A 21101-nucleotide genomic window follows, 5' to 3' on the forward strand; every position below is an offset into this window, starting at 1 on the left:
GAAAACAAGAAAATCATGTTTGTTCCTACTTCTGTGTGTTCTTGTGTTCTCACTTGTATTTAATTTGTGACAATAACTTCTCAGATTTGGAATTTTATTCTTTTAATTTCACATTTAGACATATGTGAATATATCTGTCAATTACAACCATATGATACCTACAATAAACACAAGTTTAACTATCGGGCCCTACTTGTTATTGCATGCTTTCCATGCATGATCCACAGGAACTGTTTGTGAAGCAGCCACAGGAAGTGCAGGATAGCAAGATGGAGTAATAAGGAGGAGGTTTTTGTTGACATCTTCACTTAATTCTCAACATTAAACTATTTAAAAATCATTTTATTCTTAGTCTGGCACTCACGCAGAACGTTTGACTTTATGCTCAACATTTCAACTCTTATCTCAATATTTTAAGGTTATTCTTAGGATGCCAAAACAAAATATTCTTTCTTCTCTCATTTTTTCTTCTCATGCCTGCCCTTACCCTTCCGTAGGTAAACAAAATTTCAAGGCTCGCAGCTCTTTGTGCTCATGTAACAGCCAACTCTTTGTGGCATATTTGCCATTTGCGATAATAAGCTACCAAGGATGCAATTGACTTTAAGATTTCATTCATCCGTTGGATCAAAAAGACACGAAAGCTTCGGTTTTCCTTTGTTCTGCAACAGATTTCATGTAAGAGGACTTTGATGGAGAAGCACTGAAAGAAGTGATTTAATGAACCCATCAGTTGTTCGCAGCTACATGCGTGGGAAGCTCAGAAATATGAGTAATGTGATTAAAGTTCAAGCAGGACGTCTGCTTTGATTAACGGAATAATCAATTAATTATCATCTTAGGTTTTATTCAAGGGACAGCGGGGTGTTTTTTTTTTATGCAGAGAAGGGACGGATATGTGACCTGTTTTTTTCATGTAACCTCAAAGGTGTCATTAGCACCAGGCCTCATAATGCCACGTCAAATAAGAAATGACAACACGTGTAAGAGAGAATCTGAGGAGGCAGTGTCGACGCTGAAACGCCCATTGCATATTAATGCACGTCGTCTGTTTCATATTCCCCTCTCCCGTGTTCGAGAAAGTTTTACAAGAACTCTTCGTTCCTTGACAAATTACAGCGAGCTCATTCTATCGGGTATTGGAAGACAGTGGCGCAGCTGTGTATGGAAGTGAATGAAAGTGTTGCGCACGTCTTTTTCTCACTTTTTTCCCGAGTTTGACACATAGCTGAGATTGTTCTCTCTCAAAAAGCGAAGGAACAGTGGAAATGATTGTGACATGTGGAGGCTGACAGGGTAAAATAACACGGCATCAAAACCGCCCCGCGCTGCGTTCCCTGAGCGTCTGATGGAAAGTATTGACAGCGAAAATGTTAGTCGTTATCTGTTTTGAAATGAAGTGTTGTTCTTTGTCTTGCCCTCTAACATTATTGCCTGTGCAGATTTCAAAAGCTCTGAATATTGAATACAACTCTGCAGAACTCGGGGTGGCGGGAAAGAAGGGCTGTTGTCTTATCTCGTGCGACTTCGCTGCCCTCCCGAGCGATAAAAAGGGTCCATCGCTGCACTTGTTGTCGCTCGGTTTGAAAGCTTTTTAATCCTCCTGCTTTTTCAGTCTGTTTAGTGTTTGATATGAAAACAGATATTTCCTCTTGTTTGCCTTTTTTACTCTGAAAGATGTAGGGCTGGAGCTTCTATTGACAGCCACATTTTGGTTCTGCTTCCAATCACATGAAAAGCCTCCTCCTGGCTCTCAGCTGCTCGTCACACAGCAGGTGTCCCGTATTTGCTATATTGTGATCTTCGCCAGCTTGAAGACAGGCGCCCATGTTGTCGACTTCAGTCAGATTTCCTATCATGGTGCCTCCACAAAGGAAGTGCGCGTTGCATAAGAATCAGCCTGAAAAGAAAGAGAAAACCTCCCTCTGCCGTCGAGCCTCAGGATTAAGCCTGAACCATGTCAGGCTAATGTGTCTCTGGGCTGCGTTGCTGTGATCATGCAAAGATTTCAGTTGTCATGTAAAGCAAACCAGGAAGTACCTTCATCGACAAAATTCCCTTTGCACGTTTTCTTTCATTCGGTACAAATTGTCTTCAAAGTAAAAAGGAAGTCATCAGCAGGCGTCTTTGATCAGCCGTAGCTCCGAGTGTTTGAGGAAGCTTCAGCTGCGGGTCAGCCTGCTGGGACTCTGCAGGAACTCTGCCTCCAAGACACGTGGAATTATTCTACACTTATCTCTCGTTCGCAGCCATATTGGCTAATCTTATCTGAGCTGCTTTGTGTTTAAGAACAGTCTCGTGAATTATTTGCTCAGGTAGGGGGTACTTGGGAGTTTGCTTCGTTTGGTTGCAAAAAGGATTAAGGATTGAAAAGTCTCTTTGGTATTGTTCCTCTGCAGGAATATCTTCTTTTTTCTTTGCTTACAGCAGAAAAAAAAGGTGCTAAGTTCTTTTTTCAAACAGATTCTCTTTAAGCTGAACTTCCCAGCTGTGAGCCAGTCACTGAAGTACAGTGTCTTTTGAAGTCCCCCGTTCAGAGACCAACAGTAGGACTCTAGTTGTTAAAGTCCTGCCATTATGTGAGGACGGTATAGACCTTCAAAAGCTGCTGTTCTAAGATCCACATAACAATGCTCAGTGTTGGTCTGGCTGTTTTACATGGTTTGGGCTAAGCCCCTCAGTTCCAGTGGGGATTATCTTCATACAACTGAACACAACATTATTTAACGCTAACACTTTTACATTGACAAAGGATCACATGACTGCATGTTTGGGAAAGAAGTCACTTGTACTGACAAACTCACAGATGTTCAGTGGGCGGATATTTACTGCAAAAAAACATCCAGAAAATGAGTGTACGCCACCTGCTCAGCACCCAGCAGCAGGCACACAGTTTGATACTGGCTGTTAATGGAACATGAAACAGTTAAAGGAGTAAATTTAAGACTGAAATAAAGAGTGAATATTCAACGTTTATTAAACAGGCTTAAAAGAATACGACTCCAGATGATTGCTAATGTTCCTCTGTGTCTGCTGGATGTATAAATAAGATATTGTTCACTTTGTCACATCACGTTAAAAGACACAAGCTTTTACAGCTTGCAATTTAGACAACTCACCTTTGGGATGAGCGAGAACTGAGGAGCAGTTTAGACCTCAGTTAAATTGATGACTTACAGAGGGTAGTGTTTTGTCTTATCTACCCTAGAGGGAAACTATGAGCCGACTGTTTCTACAGGGAGAGAAAAAACCTAAAGCAAGTTAAATGTTGGAAACCAGTTTTATTTTCTGTTATTGGAACCGATGCCAATATGATACTTTTGACTGAGCGTTAGTGTGTTTGTGGGTGGTATGACTAGCATTTTTTTTTAAAGTCGAGGTAAAATTAAAAATGTCATTTTAATCCTTTTACATCACTTCCCCGGTAATATTGTGCATCTATTTGACAATATAGGCCAAAAAAAATCAATTTCTTCGTATTCTTATATCAAAATTCGATAATTTTTTCTTCCGGTAAAACTAAATTGCACGCGTGCTTACGTAAGTTAGCATCAAACAATTTAACCAATCAATCTGCAACATTTAGCCGCAGAGCACCAAGAACGCTCGGTCAGTCAGCTAGCTACTCCGCTGTGGAGAACGTCTGACTACGCCCACTTATCTACGATCAAATCAAATCCCTCTGATGATATGTCCCGCCTGCACGTCCTGTTTCACTTCGTCACGATACGGAAGCTAGATACTCTCAAAATGCTGTTTCAGCTCGATTTTAATATTCGGGTGGTGTCACTGTATATCACGTTTTTGGTCTATTTTGTCATGTCTGGGTCTTTTATATAGGTTTATAGTAGGGGTGGGCGATATGACCTAAAATGAATATCTATTAATATTTATTTTCCTTATGGCTGTATCGGTCTGATATTGTGGTATTACAAAATGAAAAGGCACTGTGACGGCCCCTGCATAGTATTAATGTCTTGTATTAGTGCATATGTGTTTCCTTGCAGAGGAGCTGGTTGATTAGCTGCACCTGGGCCCATTGCTCCATGGGTATAAATACGGCAGCTTCCGGCTCTCTCTCTCTCTCTCCCTCTGGACTCAACGCCAGCACCATCATTCCTTTAGTTCTTTGTGTTAGTGCCCTCTTCAAACATCTCCCCACACCATACTCACGCACCCACATGTACACCACTGATAATACACACTTTGTACAATACTTTGTAAACTCCTCAGTTAGTTTAAATTCTTTCATTTACCTTTGGCAAGTCGTGTCCCTTCACGTTGTTTGTCATGGCCTTACGGGCCGGGTTATGACAGTACTCTACTCAAAACATGATTCTAGCCCTTTTTGCTCTATTGTTAATGTAAGGGAACACATCAATGTCATGTATATTTCAACAATTAACAATTATACTTAATACTATTAGGGACTTTAAAGTGTCTTTTCTTTCTTTGCAAAACAAAAATCCCTCCTACTTTTACCACACTTGATTCAGTGACTACAAATAGACTTGTGGGCTGCAACTGGGTTACTTGTCATCTACTGTTTCTAACAGTGTTCAAAAGTATGTTTAATCAGCGTGACCTCCCCCGTGACGGGAACTTTTGGAAACCAAACTCACGCATCCTACTTCCTGTCGCCAAACGCACAACCTCATGCCGTGTGTGCGCAGCAGGTGAAGCCACTCCGCGGCACCTCTGCTCCGTGAACGGTCCGTTCATGCGGCCACAGCGCTAAGCAGCGCCGGGGCGAGGTTCCGCAAATAATGGGGACACGTTCACTGAAAAGTCGACTCGCGTAACTGCGTGTCTGACTCATCCCGCCGACAGCTGCAGCGTCGCGAGCATGTCTACAGGCACGTGATACACACACTCTGCATGCAGAGCGTCAGGTCTCTGTGTGCTCTGCGGAAGAGACGCACTATGTGATATCAGATGGACTTTCCCTGTAGATAAGTTATGAAAAACGTGTATGAAAACCAAAACGTTTATGTTTATCACAATATTGGCGGTATTGCAAAATCCATGCGTGGCAGAACACAACTCCGGTGATGGTGTGAAGTCTAAGACCTCTTCCCTTCCCAAAGACGTGCTTTGATAGAGCCACTGTAACATAGTGCAGCGTGTTCCAAGAGCACGGTTATGTCTGCGGATTAGATTGGCATTTAGCCACAAGCAGCTCTGTAGTAAAATTACTGTCTGGCATCTTCAGGTTGTTGATATAATCAAAGAACCACCATGTTGAGTTGGGCTGCGTATGGACATGAATCAGGTGATACGATACGTATCATGTATCGCGATAAGTATCAATATATTGTGATATTGTAAGAGAGGCAATATATCGTGCCCTCTCCTTGTTTCATAGGCTGGTGTTCTTTGTGTCTTCCTGTCTCAGTTTCGTTGTTATGTTGTTGTGGAAGAGTAGCTTAAGAAGTATCACAGTACTTCCTATAAGTAGTCAGGGTTTTAACACAAAACAAAATCTATTACAAATCATCTTTGCATATAAGCTACTTCATTACCTTCCCTCCCACAGTCTTTGCATCTACACCATCTAGCACGGACCGAAGTAGAGTCATTTTCAGGCATTACTTCAAAGCTTTCTCATATTCACCTTGGAAAAATATCATGGTCAGGGTCATGATTACCAGACTCTTGGGACCACAACAGTGGAGTATCTTTCTCGTCTTCTTGGATTTATCTTCGTGTAAAAACGATCCATTTGATGATGCAGTATTAAGCTTTGGCTCTCAGACAGAAATGGCTGTTAAAAAGAGTAAATAAAGGTCAGATTTTTCCCAGAAGCTTTGAATTACACGGCTAAACACAAAACTCAATACCCATGTCTGTCTTCTTTTCCTCCTGAATGGATTTACAGTAGCGCTCCGGCGCCCGTGCCCTCTCTGATGCACTTTACATTTCCCTCCGATGCTATCTGGCAGCTTGTTTGCATCTCTCCTGCCGATGATTTGATGTTATTTTCATCCTCTCTGGCACCTCGTAGATAAACTTGCAGAGATCTGCTGCAAACTGTAAAAAAAAAGAGAGTCTTTCTGGCATGTATTAGACACAGAGAGCACGAGATGGCAGGGTGCAAGAGAAGAAAGAAGGTTCCCCCTGTGTTGGTCTGTCATTCAGTAGAAAAGCATGCCATGTTCCACTTAACTATTTATCATTCATCTTCTTTTCCAATTCAGTCAGTGACATCTCCAGGCTCACAGTGGAGAGACGTGATCTTTTTGTTTATCCCCCACATCACGCCGTGTAACTCCGAGTGTCTGGCTCAGTAAATATTTGTCTCACTTGACAGAGACGGAGCGGCAAATGGACTTCGGATGTGACGGCGCTAAACGCTGCTGTCGGGATTTTGATGAGGACGCAATTAACTTTTCTTTCTTATTTGAGTTCAGCAGATAAATGGCGAGTTCAAAAACGGAATAGATGGTGACACTGAGTCCCCATCCTCCCCCTTTCAATCACATCCATGCTGGGTAGGACAGCTGTTAAGAGAGCCTTTAAGAGCTTGTCAGTTAAGGAAAATTAAATCATGACCCCATTTCACTGCATATTTTCAGCATTCTTATTGCAGAGAAACGTTGGAAGCATCCTTCCATCTCAAGTATCCACAATCTCCTTGAACCTCCTCCTCTTTAACTCTGCATATGAGAGAAGATGTTAAAACAGCACTTGTGTTTCTTTGTTCTCCTTATCTACTTGCATTAAGCCTGGTGAAGAATCCTCCTTGTGCAACAGATGCATTCACCTGTTTTGTTTATATGTTGATCTTGCGTAGGATGTGATGTTTAACCGTTGTTCTGGCTCAGTCTTCTGCTTTTAATGCTTTCTCAACGTGACGCTTATTCTTGTTATCCACAGCTCTATTTACATAAACAGTATGGATGCAAAGAAACCGCCTGTGAAACCTTCGAATGCAAAGGTTCCAGAGATGAATGTTATGCAAACACTGAGAGCTGTGTTAATTTATTTCAGGGCACTGGGGCGAGGAAAAATGTCGAAGCTGACGGATAAACCTGAAACTGTTTGCCAGCCTGTTTGAACACCATACACAGAGCGACACTATCATTTATTTGGAGCATTTATCTGGTCACCTGACAAATGTAGGTCCAATATTTTCTCTTGTAAGTAGAGTGTTTGTGCTGGAACAGTCTGGCTTGATGGGTTAGTGCTTGCATCTAAAGCCCCTTATACACTGCCAGGTCAAGGCGGGAATATTACAACTCTGTTACGTTCCGTCTTCTGTGTATAACGCACGGAGGCGGAATGGTGGGGCGAAGTCGTCGGAGGTAGTAACAGAGGTGTAACAGAGGCAAAACGGCATCAGTGTGTGCGTGTATTTGAAGCACACGCTTCACACACGCGCTTGTTTACACCTCACACATGTTTTGCTTCTTCAACGCCAGAACGCTGTTTAAACACACACTGGGGCGACTTCATGCCGCCGTTGTTTGGTCCAATGTACAATGGCAAAGGCGGCATGATGGCGGAGCTTTGGTACGGCGCTGGGGCGGAACCGCAGTGTCAAAAGGACTTAAGACTCAACCATACATTAAAGCCAAAACAATGAGCTAAAAGAGGCTTAAAAGGTCAGTAGTGCTGTAGAGCTGAAGTAAAATGATGCAACTATTTAAAATACCAGCTTCAAAATCGTTTCGATGGTACACAGCTTTTGAACACCACGACTATGCAACTTGAGTTGAGAGAGCAGAAACCCTCCTGTTACGGTGTTAGCTTGTTTTTTTCACTATGCAAGTTATGGCGGACGTGAAGGACGATGCTGGATGCTGACATACAAGAAAAGTGTGACTAGGCAAAAAGCCATACAAGCGTAACTCTCGAAATGGCTTTCCTGATTGGCGGGAGACTGAAATGCACTCTAAAACTACAGGAGCACACAAATGTAAAATTAATTCTTACTGCTTGTTAACTCTCTGTGATTCATCAGCATGAGCTACGGTGTGACATTAGCAAGTGATTTTATGCAAATGCAGCGTAAGAAAGGAATGTTTTAAGCAAATTCAGATGAGATTTTGCAACTGACAGTCAGTGAAATAAATCATTAAATACACAACATTATATAGTGACTATGAAGGCCTTAATGTCACGTCTGTGTATTCCATTCAGAAAGTGAATTTACCTGAAGAAATTGCAAATCATAGTACAAATGATCCCAAAATATGTTTCCCGCCTGCAGCAAATACAAATAGGGGTAGGATCCCAGAATTACAATGTTTGCATTTCCTCACTGACTCGTTCTATAATCCTCGGTTCCGGGTCTGTTCAACAGCATGTGTAATACTCGAGTGGATCCGGGAAGACCCGGCCATGATTAGAAAGTGTTCATGATTAAAGTGCTGTGTGCTTCTGTGTGCGTTTTTTAACTTGCAACAATGTGTCATTCCCATGAGAACGTGCGGGAATTAAAGTGGAAAAAACAGCAGAAAGAGCAACAACGAGCTGAGTGACGTGTCACGTGACTGCAGGTTCAGAGAACTATAAAGAGGTAAAACCTTATTAATGCAAATTGTGGACTAAGATGAGAAAAAAGATGAGACAGTTACATGTAACACGTGTGGCTTTTAAACGAGCCGCGTATTTGTCATCCGCCTGCGTGACAGCAAGTGGACTTTTAATCTGAAATAAATAGTGGATTAGCATCGCTGTTTTTAACAACACGACATGGATAACAGGAAACCTGGATGTGCTTTATGAACTTTCTTGGTGGAGGATGGATTATATGCACGGACAGGCACAGGGGAGAAGGCTGCGTCACGTTGGTAGGACAAAAAGGTTTGTTGTTTGTTGATAACTTGTTAACTTGTTAATATTAATCAGCTGTGAAGTCGGTGCTGATCGGGTCTGTTTCGCCCAACCGGGGTCGGGTCCGACATAACTCAGTTCGGGCCCTAGCTTTCAAATAATAGACTGGTCCGGGTCTGGCATTTCTCGGTTCTGCACGGGTCAAGGTCCCAGCTTTCAAATAATAGACAGGTCCGGTTCGGTTCCAGGTCCCACAATTAGGGGTCTCTTACGGTTAAGGCACGAAATTTTGGACCCGTGAAGACCTCTAATGCACAGCAGCTCTCCCCCTCTCTGTGCTGCGAGTCTACATCACAGTATTATACGATGTTTTTAAAGGTCCTATGAAGATGAATGAGGCTCCGTGTTCATTTGCATACAGAGTGGGAAAGTGAGATCCGATCACAAGTGGTCACTGAAGACGCATCCGAGGGGCTCGTTAATGCTAGGTGTGAGCTGCTGTGCTTAGAGCTCACCACTTGTTATCGGATCACCCAGGACACATGATAACACCAGGTCTGTTATTGGCCACAGAGACAGGCAACCTTTCACGCTCACACCTACGGGCAATCTAAAGCCTTTATCATGTCTTTGGGCTGCGGGAGGAAGCCGGAGTACCAGGAGGGAACCCACGCATGCACAGGGAGAACATGCAAACTCCACAAGGAAAATACAGGCGAGAGCTAAAAAAAGCACACGGAGAGCTAATCTTCTTCATGCTATCTGTCTTTTCTCTGTGTGCTTGTTTCTCTCACTCTCTCATTGGACATAACTGATAAATATGTTAAATTTGAAAAAGACATCACAGTAATATACTATGTCTATTAAATATAAAAGGACAGGCATGAATAGTCTTCGAGGACAGTGGGGAGAGAGACAAAAACCTTGGCAAGCATTGGATGCTTGAGTGCAGGATGAGTCATCAAGAATTTTTAGCTTTCCAGGAAACAACAATAATAAAATATCATTAGGAATAGCTACCCTTTTCTGTTATTGCTGGGCCAGATGATGGCATTTATATCATTTGAATTTCGTGGAAACTTTAAAGCATGAAGAAAAAACATTCTTCAGACGTTGCTTGTGGGGTTTGACTGACAGACAGGTGTCTGAATAACTATCCCTGACAGTAGCAGGGTTTTAAAGCAGTTGGTTACGTGTGCTCGATCTGATACCGGACAGTCTACAGTTTCAGTTGCCTTGCTGTAGTTATTGAAGTGTTTTTCTTCTGACCTGACTAAACAAACCAAACCAGGAGGATAAAAGCTTCACAGTTAAATTACTCCAAAAAAACAAACCTTACAAACATACCCTTGTTAAAATGCAGCTCCTCGCTGCTGCAGGCCTTTGACATTTAAAAAACGCTCCGGCTCCAGTCAGACTTGTGTGTGTGAATTTTGCCTCAACACTTTTGGCTAACTACGTGTGATACTTGGCCAAAGTTGTGTATTCTTCTGTGACAGATTCATGAGCATTAACGGCTTTTTATGTCCGTGTCAGACTTGGACAACACAATTTAGTGCTGTTTACAGAGCATTGTATTATTTATGACTCTCCCTTACAAATGTGCATATTTTCAGTGTCCTTCTTACAAAGTGCGATCAACTTCTTAAAGCTACTGTGTCAAATGTGAAATCTAACGAACAGCTCCTGCCTGATCATTGCACAGAGGCAGCTTGCCAAATAAGCACAAAGAAAGCACACAAAGAAAGGTATTAATTTTTAATTCATTCCATTTAGTCTTTGGAAACTATTTAAAGCACTGGAACGGCACCAGATGTCACCTAATGGGATTTGAAAGAGTATTGAATTCCATTACTCCCCCTTCTAACTGGCTCCTTTTCCAATCCGGTTGACATCGTGTGCTGGGAGGGCAAATCTACATGCTTGCGTGCCTACTAAGTGCACCAGAAGAAAACAAATCAGATGCCCTTTTTCCCAACAAATGTCTAATTGCCCTCCGTATAAAAGACTCGTACTTTGAGCTCTCCAGGCCATGGTGGAAGTCTTTTCATCCCGTGCTTCTTTTCCGAGCGAGGACTTAAGATTTGAAGACTTATCCAGACCGATTACTTTCCCCTGCGACCCTCCATAATGGACTGGCCAGATTGGACACTATCTTTTTGTCTGTGTTCTCTCATCGCCCTTGTTGAGCGCAAGTGGAGCGAATCGCACATCCTGAAGACTGCACCCTTTGGTCATTTAAGGCCCATGTCCCATCAGGAATCACACTCAGGCATTTAAGTCCTGCTGTAGGCCAAAGGTAGAAGAGAAGTGTTGTAGACGGTACTCTTTCTCTTCTCTCACAGACTGTCAGGAGTTTCAGTTTTATTAAAAGGAATTATTGCTGGCAACGCTCGTTTTTTGACTTTGATCATATTTGTGTTTGTTTGAGGAATGCAGCATATGAATATTCTCTGTCTCAATGAATTAATAGTTGGGCCTGCAAAATGTGCCCATAACAATTTCCTGTAGCCTAATTTAGCATCTTTAGAAATCAAAGTATGAACAATCCAAACATAATTTGATATTTGATATGACCAAATATGTCATGTAAGATGTTAAAAAAGGGGGTCAGACCATCTCCTTCCAGAAGCTGAAATGGGAAATGTCTGGAAAAAATGACTTTGGTTTGGACCTCTAAGACAAAGACCTTCAAGGATTTTATTATGATGTAATAACCAAATGGAAACGCTTTGACTGCTCCAGCAAAGTTAATACGTTAAAGTGATAGTCTTGAAGATTTTCACTTAAATAAATGTCTGTTAAGTCTCTATCTATCACTGGATGAGGTAACACAATGGTGGTTGAGCCTATGGCCCACTGATGAAAGCCTTTGCATCTGCAGTATTACAGACTGGGTGTCTGTGGCGACTTACATGGAAAAAATCCCAAGCGGCGCCCAGTTAGTGACGCGTTCTCCATCACCCAGCAGTGGTTGGTCTGCCAGAGAGGGTAGGCGGAGCTAAGCAGCTGCTTTTCCGGTCTCTGCAAGTGTTGCGAGTAAACAGTAATCTACTATGGCTGAACAAACAAAGAAAAGATGGATGACTACAGATACAACTTGAAAAATAAGTGAAAATCCAAAGAAAAAGAAACGAATTCAACGCTCAGATGAGCAGCAAACAGTCTAAAAAGGAAAGCGACCGTCAGCGAGGAAAATCAAGAGTTACAACCGGAGCCAACCGTGGACGTCACACATGCAACATTGTTTGGATATCTGGGAAGTGTGCTCCGGCGATAATCGTGTATCACCATAGGTGCCGCCAAAGAGAACGAAACTGAGATCTTCAAGATTACCACTTTAACAAATAAAAATGATATTAATGCAAAAACAATATGAGCTGTAAAGAAAATACACTGAAAGCAGAAAAAACATATTATACTGTATATCATATAACATTTAGCCATCCCTCACCAGGAGACGTCTGACTTAGTCTTTTCTTTCTTTTGCAGTTTTTGCTTTCAACCTTTAGGTTTTGATAACTTCTTTTACTCGTCATCTTCATTATTACTCAAAGTAACACAGGCATACAGATTCATAAGAATTAAGAGACCACTCCAAATGTCCAAATGTTCCTGAGCTGTACATAAACCATAACAACCAGATTTTGGGCCCAGTATTGCAATAATTTTATTGGTTCTCAAAACAAACATGGCCGCCCAACTACTGTGAAAAAGTAAAACCAGGTGACGCTCAGAAGCTCAGGTCATTGCACTGAACAGTTTGCGTACTAATATCAAGGTTAACCTTTTGTTTTCATCTTCAAATACACCATTTCAATATTGACGTGTCTGTAAAATTGAGAGGTGCCTCTAAACCAATCAAAAACCGTACAGTTCAAAGGAAAATAAAACCATATATAACATATCATTCCTACATGACATCCCACACATTACTTCCTGCTTTTGGCCGCATATGAAACAGCCTCTCTTTTTCTTTGTCAAGTTTAACGGACAGCTTGAATGTTTCATGTCACTTCAATTAAACTGACGCCTTCCCTCCTGGCTCCTGGTATTTACATGCTTTACATTCTAAAGGCGCGGGCCTGCATTCTAATTTCAGATGCAGTGGGCCTGCTGGCAGCATGCGGAACACACTGTGGAGATCAGGAGGATGTGTTATTCAGCATCAAGCGTAGTCGCTGGTTTTAATCAATCCCTCCTTTATTTCTCCCTACTGTCTGATTAGGCTTTCATTGAGTTGGGTAGGAAACGCTGCACCATTTGCATACACTAACACAGTCGGAACTAGATTTACCAGGAAGAAAAAAACATTAAGTGAGACGGTAATTCTGAGAATATAGGCTCAGTTTTTACCAGAGGAAACGAGACAGAGCCACAACTGTACTTGTTAAGAATAAATGTTTGTTTCACACTCAACCATTGATTATTTAATCCCTAATCTGCATAATCCTAACGCGTTCGTCAAACACTGCTGTGCAACTTGCAGAAGTCTTCAACAACTGGAAACAATTAACTCCAGAAGCTGCATCTAGTTGTGTTCAAACTCGATTTTACTGTCCTTGTTTGTTGCCAGCATGGTGATCATTCTGTAGAACCTGACACAGCTTCAACAGAGTGACACAGTCTTATACACACAAACACACACTGGCCTATTTACACAGATTGATCGAACACCGATGCAAGTGTCAGCGATTGATGCTCACACTCTTGTAACACATGTTTAAATAGCTGCGACTTAACAGTGTTCACAACAGCTCGGTTACAGCCTCTTTGGCACTTCTACTGTTTCTCACTGTTCCTCATTAAATTCACAGGCAGCCTGTTCCTGCTGTATTCATGTTATATGTGATGTTGCAGTACAAGCATTTTTAACAATGTTTTACTGACTTGCAAAATTATGTTTAATAATATGAAACGATCATATTTGCACTTAAGACACTTGAATTCTTTTTTTCCACTACTGGTACATATTTGTATGCGTGTTTGGTTGAGTGTGTGTAGTCATGCAGTGAATATTACATATTTTCTTGAGGAGATGCAGAGCAAATTTCTTTCTACAACGTGCACTAACTGCAGACAATATATTCTATTCTATTAAATTGAATGCCCCTTTCACCATGATTTGAAGTGGATTGTAGGCCCCAGCTTAAATACTTTAATGTAAGATATATTCTTATTTTTCTTCAGCGCAATATTTATTCATCTAAATACAACAGATTACTATTATATCCAATACCTCGGTCCTAAATCCCAACATGCACAAACGCCTGGTGTAAATAAGTAAAACAATAAAACAATGATTTTATGGAAATAAGCAGGCATACCTGTCGGCCTCTTGGAGATTTGTGAAGGTTACAATAAAATACAACCACTTGTTTTCACCATTTCTGTCTTTATGACCTATGTCATTGTGTAATGTGTTGCTGCATCAATAACAAGCTAATGTCACAGCAAATGCGACCAAGACAAATCTCTGTATTCACTTGTACTTTGTGATAAACTATCTCTGAAAACAGAGCAGAGGATGCCAAAACCGTGTCGCTCTGCAGGATTATAGAGTGACAAATCAAAGCAGATGAAATGACACAGAGGGAACGATAAAGTGACAAATATATCAGTCAGTAATGCCAACCTTAGAGGGTAAGCTGCCTCCAGTAAACAAAGCAGTGATGGTTCTGAATATTACAGTATCCTGTTGCAGTGTTCAGGTACATTTAGAGTAAGACCCTGACCCTAACCCTTACCCCAACCCAAACTAAACCTCACCAAAGCCCAGCCCAAAGATCAAGTCACAGGGCAGCTCAAGCGGCAAGCTTTCCTAGTTAACAAACAACACTTAGCATTTGGTGGTACTCACTTTTAGAAGTATTTTTAAACCCAGCATCCCATTAATACATCCTGTGTCCTCCTTCTTTCCAGCACTCTTGTATTACACGAACAATATGGGCACTTACTCATAGAGAAACAGCTTCATAGCACTTTTAGAGGTCTAAAACTCCTCAGGGAACCTTTAAGAGATGAAAAATGGTCAAAGTGGTGCTCATTTGGTGCAACATTAGGCCTTATAAGTTCTTACAATGGTAGACGCATGCTTAATTCGGTATTCCTACACTACAAGCACATTGTTCTGACTTACATCCAGTCCCAGTAGGCTTAGTCTGCTTACAACTGCAATTTGACCAACCATGAACTTCTAAAACCATTGTTGTTCTTTAAACCTCTTTCCCAGCAGTGAAAATCAGTGAAAATGTTCAAAGTGACCATAAAAGGAATGTCTGAACAGTCCAAACGAGGGCTCGCTGCTTGATTTGTCTCTCAACCTGCATTTGTGCGATGAAACTTGGATATTGCAGGTCGACCGTATGTTCAGAAGCCGATGCTTGAGCGCTGGACCTTGATGTAAAAGGTGACAGGTGGAAAGTATAAGAAAGCATTTCCAACATTGATCCAAATCAAATTGTTGACCCATGCGTTTACAGGTCTGAAAGCAAATGTGTATGCCTTTTCAAAATGCCAAGCGTGGGCATTTGAGAGGCTTTCTAAAGGGAATGAGGCTGCACTGTGTTGGACAGTGGCTGCTTCCCAAGTCTCTTAAATTGCATCCATGCTTCCTTCACTTGCGTCGTTCACTTGCGTCTTAGTCCCTCCCACCAGAGATGCATGGAGAGACGCGAGGAAACCAAGAGAGGAGAGAGGAAACGAGGGAATGTTTTTTAAGAGACACGAGACGTCCTTTCCGATGAAGCGTCACGTGCTGCAACGTCCGTTTGTGATGATCGAGTCAGCTGATCACTGCTGGATCAGCTGTCAGTTTGCTTTAACAGCTGTTTGTGTCTGTACACAAGTGCACTGTATTAATTCTAATAAAACACACAGTAACAGTGTTTTCTCTCTGTATCCTGTTACCTGTTTAACAAACACCTGCACATGAAGAACAGGCTGCAGTCTGTGTTCCTGCTGCAGAGCCAGACGGACATTTCTTACCTGCACTGTGTCTTTATATTATTTGTTCATTATTTACATTTTTGATCACTGATAATCTGATCTGAATTAATTATTTAGTAAGCCCAAATACTGTCTGTTCATGAACTATGAAAATGATTTATTAGGCTAAAAGTTTAATAATAATAATTAATAATAAATAAATAGAAATCAGGTCACGCTGATCAAACCCGACTTGTTTATAGTCGGTTTCAAGGCGCCCTGTAAAGTCTGTTTTAAGGCCCGCTTCTTCCTCTCTGCGATATGAAACTCCGGTGATGTTGTGAAGTTTCACAGAAGTCCGATCTGCTGCAGCGTCCAATCACTAACTGAAGGGGGCGTGTCGGCCAGTAAAAGACTTCCGTGGAGGCTGCTCTCGTGTATCCTCGCTTATCGCTCCTCGGAACTCCCTCCTCTCTCCTCTCTCCTCTCTCCTCGCTCCTCCGAGCAGCGATAAGAGCTTTGAGACGGTCCTCAATGTGGCGGCTCCGGAACTACTTCCGGTTCGGGCAAGGAGCGAGGAGCGAGGAGCTATCAAATAAGAGACTTGGGAAGCAGCCAGTGTGTCCCCAATGTGTTGGGGCTATTGTACTTGCTGGTACCTTTTAAAATGAAGGAAGTACTTCAATTACATTCCTGTTCTTAACACATCTGGCCTATCGCTGTATAAAGTAGGCTTCTCCCACTGCTGGTTTCAGAAAGTTAAAAGAGATGCCAATTCCAACCGCTCTCAGTCTTAATGTCTTAAAGGTGTGGAGGAATAAGGTTTAAGATGGGATTCAGCGATCCAACAAGAACTTCGATTGTGGCTTACTGATACTAGTCTTAAATCTTACTGCTGTTTCATGCCTTTCTTTGCCTTCTTAAGGTGACTGCTCGCTGCCCAGACAACGCCCGACTCACCTCAACATTCTAAAGTTGGCAGTTGCTGGACGCAGTCTTGTGAATGTTCAGAAAACCAACTGCCAGCTCCACACTGCCCAGACATTAGCTGACAGCACAGACTATAGTTGCCTACTTTTTCTTGTTTAAGTTTTTGCTTTATTTAACATAGACGAAGGCCGTGCGTACTGATGTTCTGCACGCGAGTATAGGCTTGTTGTCGAGGGAACGCACTCTCAGAATGTTGCGGTTTGTTGGGAAAAGGCACACAATGGTCCAACCAGTCACGACTCAAACAAACCAGACTGGACATGTCCAACTAGAACAACTCCGACAAACACAGACTGTCGGTGCACACTGAATCGACAGTTGGTGTTGGTTGGGGTTGGTCAGCATTTCTCTTGGCAGTGTGCAGCCACCTGAAGTTAACTTAAGATTTCTTTACAACCAGGGACCAAAGAAGTGTATATCCTGCTAATATTCAGTTATAAGTCCCTGCACACCGTGGAGCATTTCATATGGCAGCAGAACAAGTTGTAGCGCAACATATGAGTGCTTCAAATAGCGTTGAAGCAGTCATCAGACAGAAGTTGTGCTGCCCTGCCCTGTTTCTTGAAACTCTTCTCTGCTTCTATCACGTCTCTCACAGTTCATTTTAAGGCTTGTGGCTGTTTTGAGCCCTGGTTTTAGACCTGGCAAATTTTATAGCCTTTATCACTGTCCATTGCAAGATTTAACTCAGTACGTCAGAAAACGGCTATTTGGTAGACTTCTCCCAACCGCAGTGAGGACTGGCCAAAAAGAACACTAAAGCGATGAGATAAGTGTCTGTCCTCATAAGTATAGCCAAACCGAACACACACACGCCCTTATAGATCGATCAAACCAACAAAAAGCCGGCAGTGTTTGACTGGAAGAAGTCCAATGCGAGAGTCAGTGTCAGATTACGGATTACAGACTCCACCTCGGGGACGACACGGGGCCCATCCTGAGTTACAGCTTATTTTGCGGTTCCTCTGTAGTAAGCCCCTCGCATTGATCTCTCAGGGTTGCGGAAACCAGCTCTCTCTATGCATTCGCTTCCCTGAAGGCTGGACCTAAATTACCTTCTACCCTCCCTCACAAGTTATCATTCTGATGTTGTCCTTAAAGCCCCACAATGCTCAGCGGACTCGACAAAATCACAACAGCTTTCTTGCCCTCCACTGCGAACATTTTGACAGGAGCTCTCTGCAGCCTTTACATGGTTTTCCATCCTTGTGCAGTGGGAGTCTTAAGGATAGAATAACAAGAACTCTGTCTGCTACAGTTGAAACCAGTTCAGTTATGCAAATGGTTCTCATTTCCCAAATCAAAACTAGGCTGATGTCACATCAAGCCTCACTGTTTCTGCCTTTCTTTCTCACTCAAATGCCTTTCTTCAGAAAACGTATCCCTCACTAGTCTTCTTCCTCTTTGTCTTTCTTTCCTCCTCCTTTTATCTTTCCCCTTTCCATGACTCTTTCTCTTCCCCACCCTCTTTTTCTCTTCATCTCTTCTGAACATTTATTCTTTTATTATTCAAATTGTGACAGCTACATCAAAGGCAATAAGTTGCATTGGTGGCATAAATAGGAACCACAATAGTACACATTAGCATTAATACTTTCAGCAAAACTATCTTTACTGATGCAGTCTTGGTGAACACTTGTGCTGGAGTAATCTTTTTTCACCACAGTTTTTACCAGGTACATCAGCAGCACCCGCAGATGATACATTTCACACCTGAAAACCCAGTTTCCTGCTGCAAAATTCTAGTTTTGTTCCCTCCGCTTTTTTTGCAATCAGGTGGACCCTGACATTGTCACGCCCCATCCCAAATCTTGCGACCAGCATGCGGTCTGCTTCATGCTGCTCTTTCAGCTGCTGGAGCAACAGAGATGGCACTCCCTGGGTCAAATGGCCAGAGCCCCCCCTTCAGCTACAATGAAAATGTTGAACAGCTGCTGTGCTGTCTGGTCCGTCTGTCTGCCTCAGTGTTTGATGGACCAGCATTTAGTCAGTCGGTCTGCCCTTCCCTTTAAATGGACTAGTGTTTAGATTGTAGGCCTGAATGTTTAATGTGTTGGTCTGTCTCAGAGTACGCACTCGACCATTAAAACACCCGCAGCTGCTGTCCAAGAAGGGGTTGAGGTCTAACCCTTAAGAAGGGCTTGATTTGGTTTGAAATGAATCATTGTTATGCCGATATGATGCCTGGATTTGAGTTTATATATTAATTTGATCATTTTTTAAAACAACTTATGTTGAAGTCACTGTAATACTTAGGTGGCTGCACACTGCCCAGACAACGCCCAACTCACCCCAACAAGTTGGCAGTTGCTGGTTGCAGTCTTTAGAATGTTCCGGAAACCAACTGCCAGCTCCACACTGCCCAGACACTAGCTGAAGGGACAGACTTTTGTTTTTGTTAAACTAAAGTGAGTGCTTAACAGACAGATAGTTAACCGACATTAGGAAAAGAAAGACGTGCCTACTGATGTTCCGCACGCGAGTATAGGCTAGTTGTCAAGGGAATGCACTCTCTGAATGTTGCGGTTTGTTGGGAAAAGGCGCACGTTGGTCCGACTTTCTACTACTCGAGTGAACATGTCAAACAGTTGGTTTGGGTTGGTGTTGGCCGCCGTTTGTCTAGACAGAATCAGAATCAGATAGACAGTTACGAAGATTGATATGAAAGCAGCAAAATAGTACGTAAGATTGCCCTTCAACATATCTGAAGTTAGAGCAAAGCTGGGTTGGGAAACTTTAGAGAAACCAGCAAGAATAAGCTACATTTTAAAATGATCCAACAGTTTAAATGTCAGAGCCACTCCTTCCTAAAGCTTGCTAGCTTTAGCTTGTGGAACATTCCGGAACGTAAACAGGATAGGTAGACTGACTTTTTACAGGCCTTTCTTTTTGTTGGCGTAGCAGTAGATGTATGAATTGCTGTAGGGATGTAAGAACGATTTTCACCAAAATTGCCCAAAATAAATTGCCAACCCTAGCATTTACATTTTATATCGTGTCTGTTTAACATGTTCAGAAACATATGCATACAAAAAAGTAATATTCTACGATCTGTTTCTTAACTGGGACCGGATTCACCCAGGGTTACGGGAAGGACAAACCAATCAGGGCCAGCTTTTGTGTTGTATTTTGTTTATTCTCTATTGTTCCAATTTTCTGTCAGTGACACTTAATATTTAATGGGCCGGTCTTTTGTCGTACAAGCTCAATTATGTATTGGGCAAGTCTGAATTTGTCACTCTATCTTGTCACTAAATGGGCCAGTCTGTTTGTAGTTAATGGGCCAGTATTCACTCGATCAGTGTTTATTTTTTAATGGGCGGTCTTTGGTCTGTCACTTATCGCTGTGTTTAATGGGCCAATGTTTAATTAGTAGGTCTTGGGTGTATGTATCTGGTTGTTTTTGACACTGAAAACCTGACAAGCTGATAAAATGTGCTTTCATTACATAACAATTGAATCACGATGTCACACAGGGCCATGATTCCACAGAGCTAATGGATTCAGATAGACAATAAATATGCAAATCAGAGATGTTGGGAGTCTTTTAAAGCTACTAAATATTTTCTGACCGTATGGGGCGGCTGTATCGCACGCTGATAGATTGAAGTGCCAAGGCAGTGATCTGCAGGCATTATTGCTACCTCATGTGATGGAGAGGTGATGAAAGTGTGTCTGTGGGTTCGTGTGTGTGATGTGTTCAGGGGTGAGAGGTTTCGTGGGATTTTATTGACTCTGTCTCTGTTGCTCTGCCTCGCTGGTTGTCTGAGGGCTTTTAGTTTGGTTGACTGTGAGTAGATGGGAGGTTAGATGATTTGTTAACAGCCGGCACATTCCCCAGACGCTAAATGGATAACACTGCAGCACTGTAAGGGTATTGCATCATAAAGCATTTGAAAAATATACCATATCAGCTCTTGTTTCAGTTTGTTAGATAATTTCTGCTATGTGCTCTTTGCAAGAAACACTATGCACTGTTTCCTGTGCTGAAATAATACTCGTGCTGCATTTCAATTTAAAACCACTCAAAGAAAACATATCCTACCTCGACTAAATATTGAAGACGGAAATATTAGATTCTCTCAGCCAAGTTGAATTACTTTATGACTAAAGTGTCAGAGAATGCCTCCAACTCCGTAAACAGTATTACAAAAATTCACATTTGAGATTTGGGAACAACCAATTTTTGGCATTTTTTTCTATTGAAGTACTGCTTGAATCCGGAGCTATTGTTTGCTCGAGTGATTGTTCCAGCTCTAAAACAGATTGTTCTTTTGTTGGCACTTGCTGTATGGAACATAATAAATGGTTCACTACTGTGATGGAAGTAGGACTTGTAATGTGAGACATGGGCGGCTGGCTCAGTGGTAGAGTTGGTCGTCTCCCGATTGGAAGGTTGGCAGTTT

The 21101-nt window shown here is 42.1% G+C and overlaps 1 protein-coding gene across 1 annotated transcript in view; it reads left to right on the top strand.

The window, feature by feature from the left end:
- tmem132e (transmembrane protein 132E) overlaps positions 1–21101 on the top strand; it is a 484215-nt gene that overhangs the window by 66599 nt on the left and 396515 nt on the right. The window lies entirely within an intron of this gene.

This window comes from Semicossyphus pulcher, unplaced genomic scaffold (genome assembly GCF_022749685.1).
Source record: "Semicossyphus pulcher isolate SPU_LCO1_2020_fin unplaced genomic scaffold, fSemPul1.0.p SCAF_10, whole genome shotgun sequence".
Taxonomy (NCBI): domain Eukaryota; kingdom Metazoa; phylum Chordata; class Actinopteri; order Labriformes; family Labridae; genus Semicossyphus; species Semicossyphus pulcher.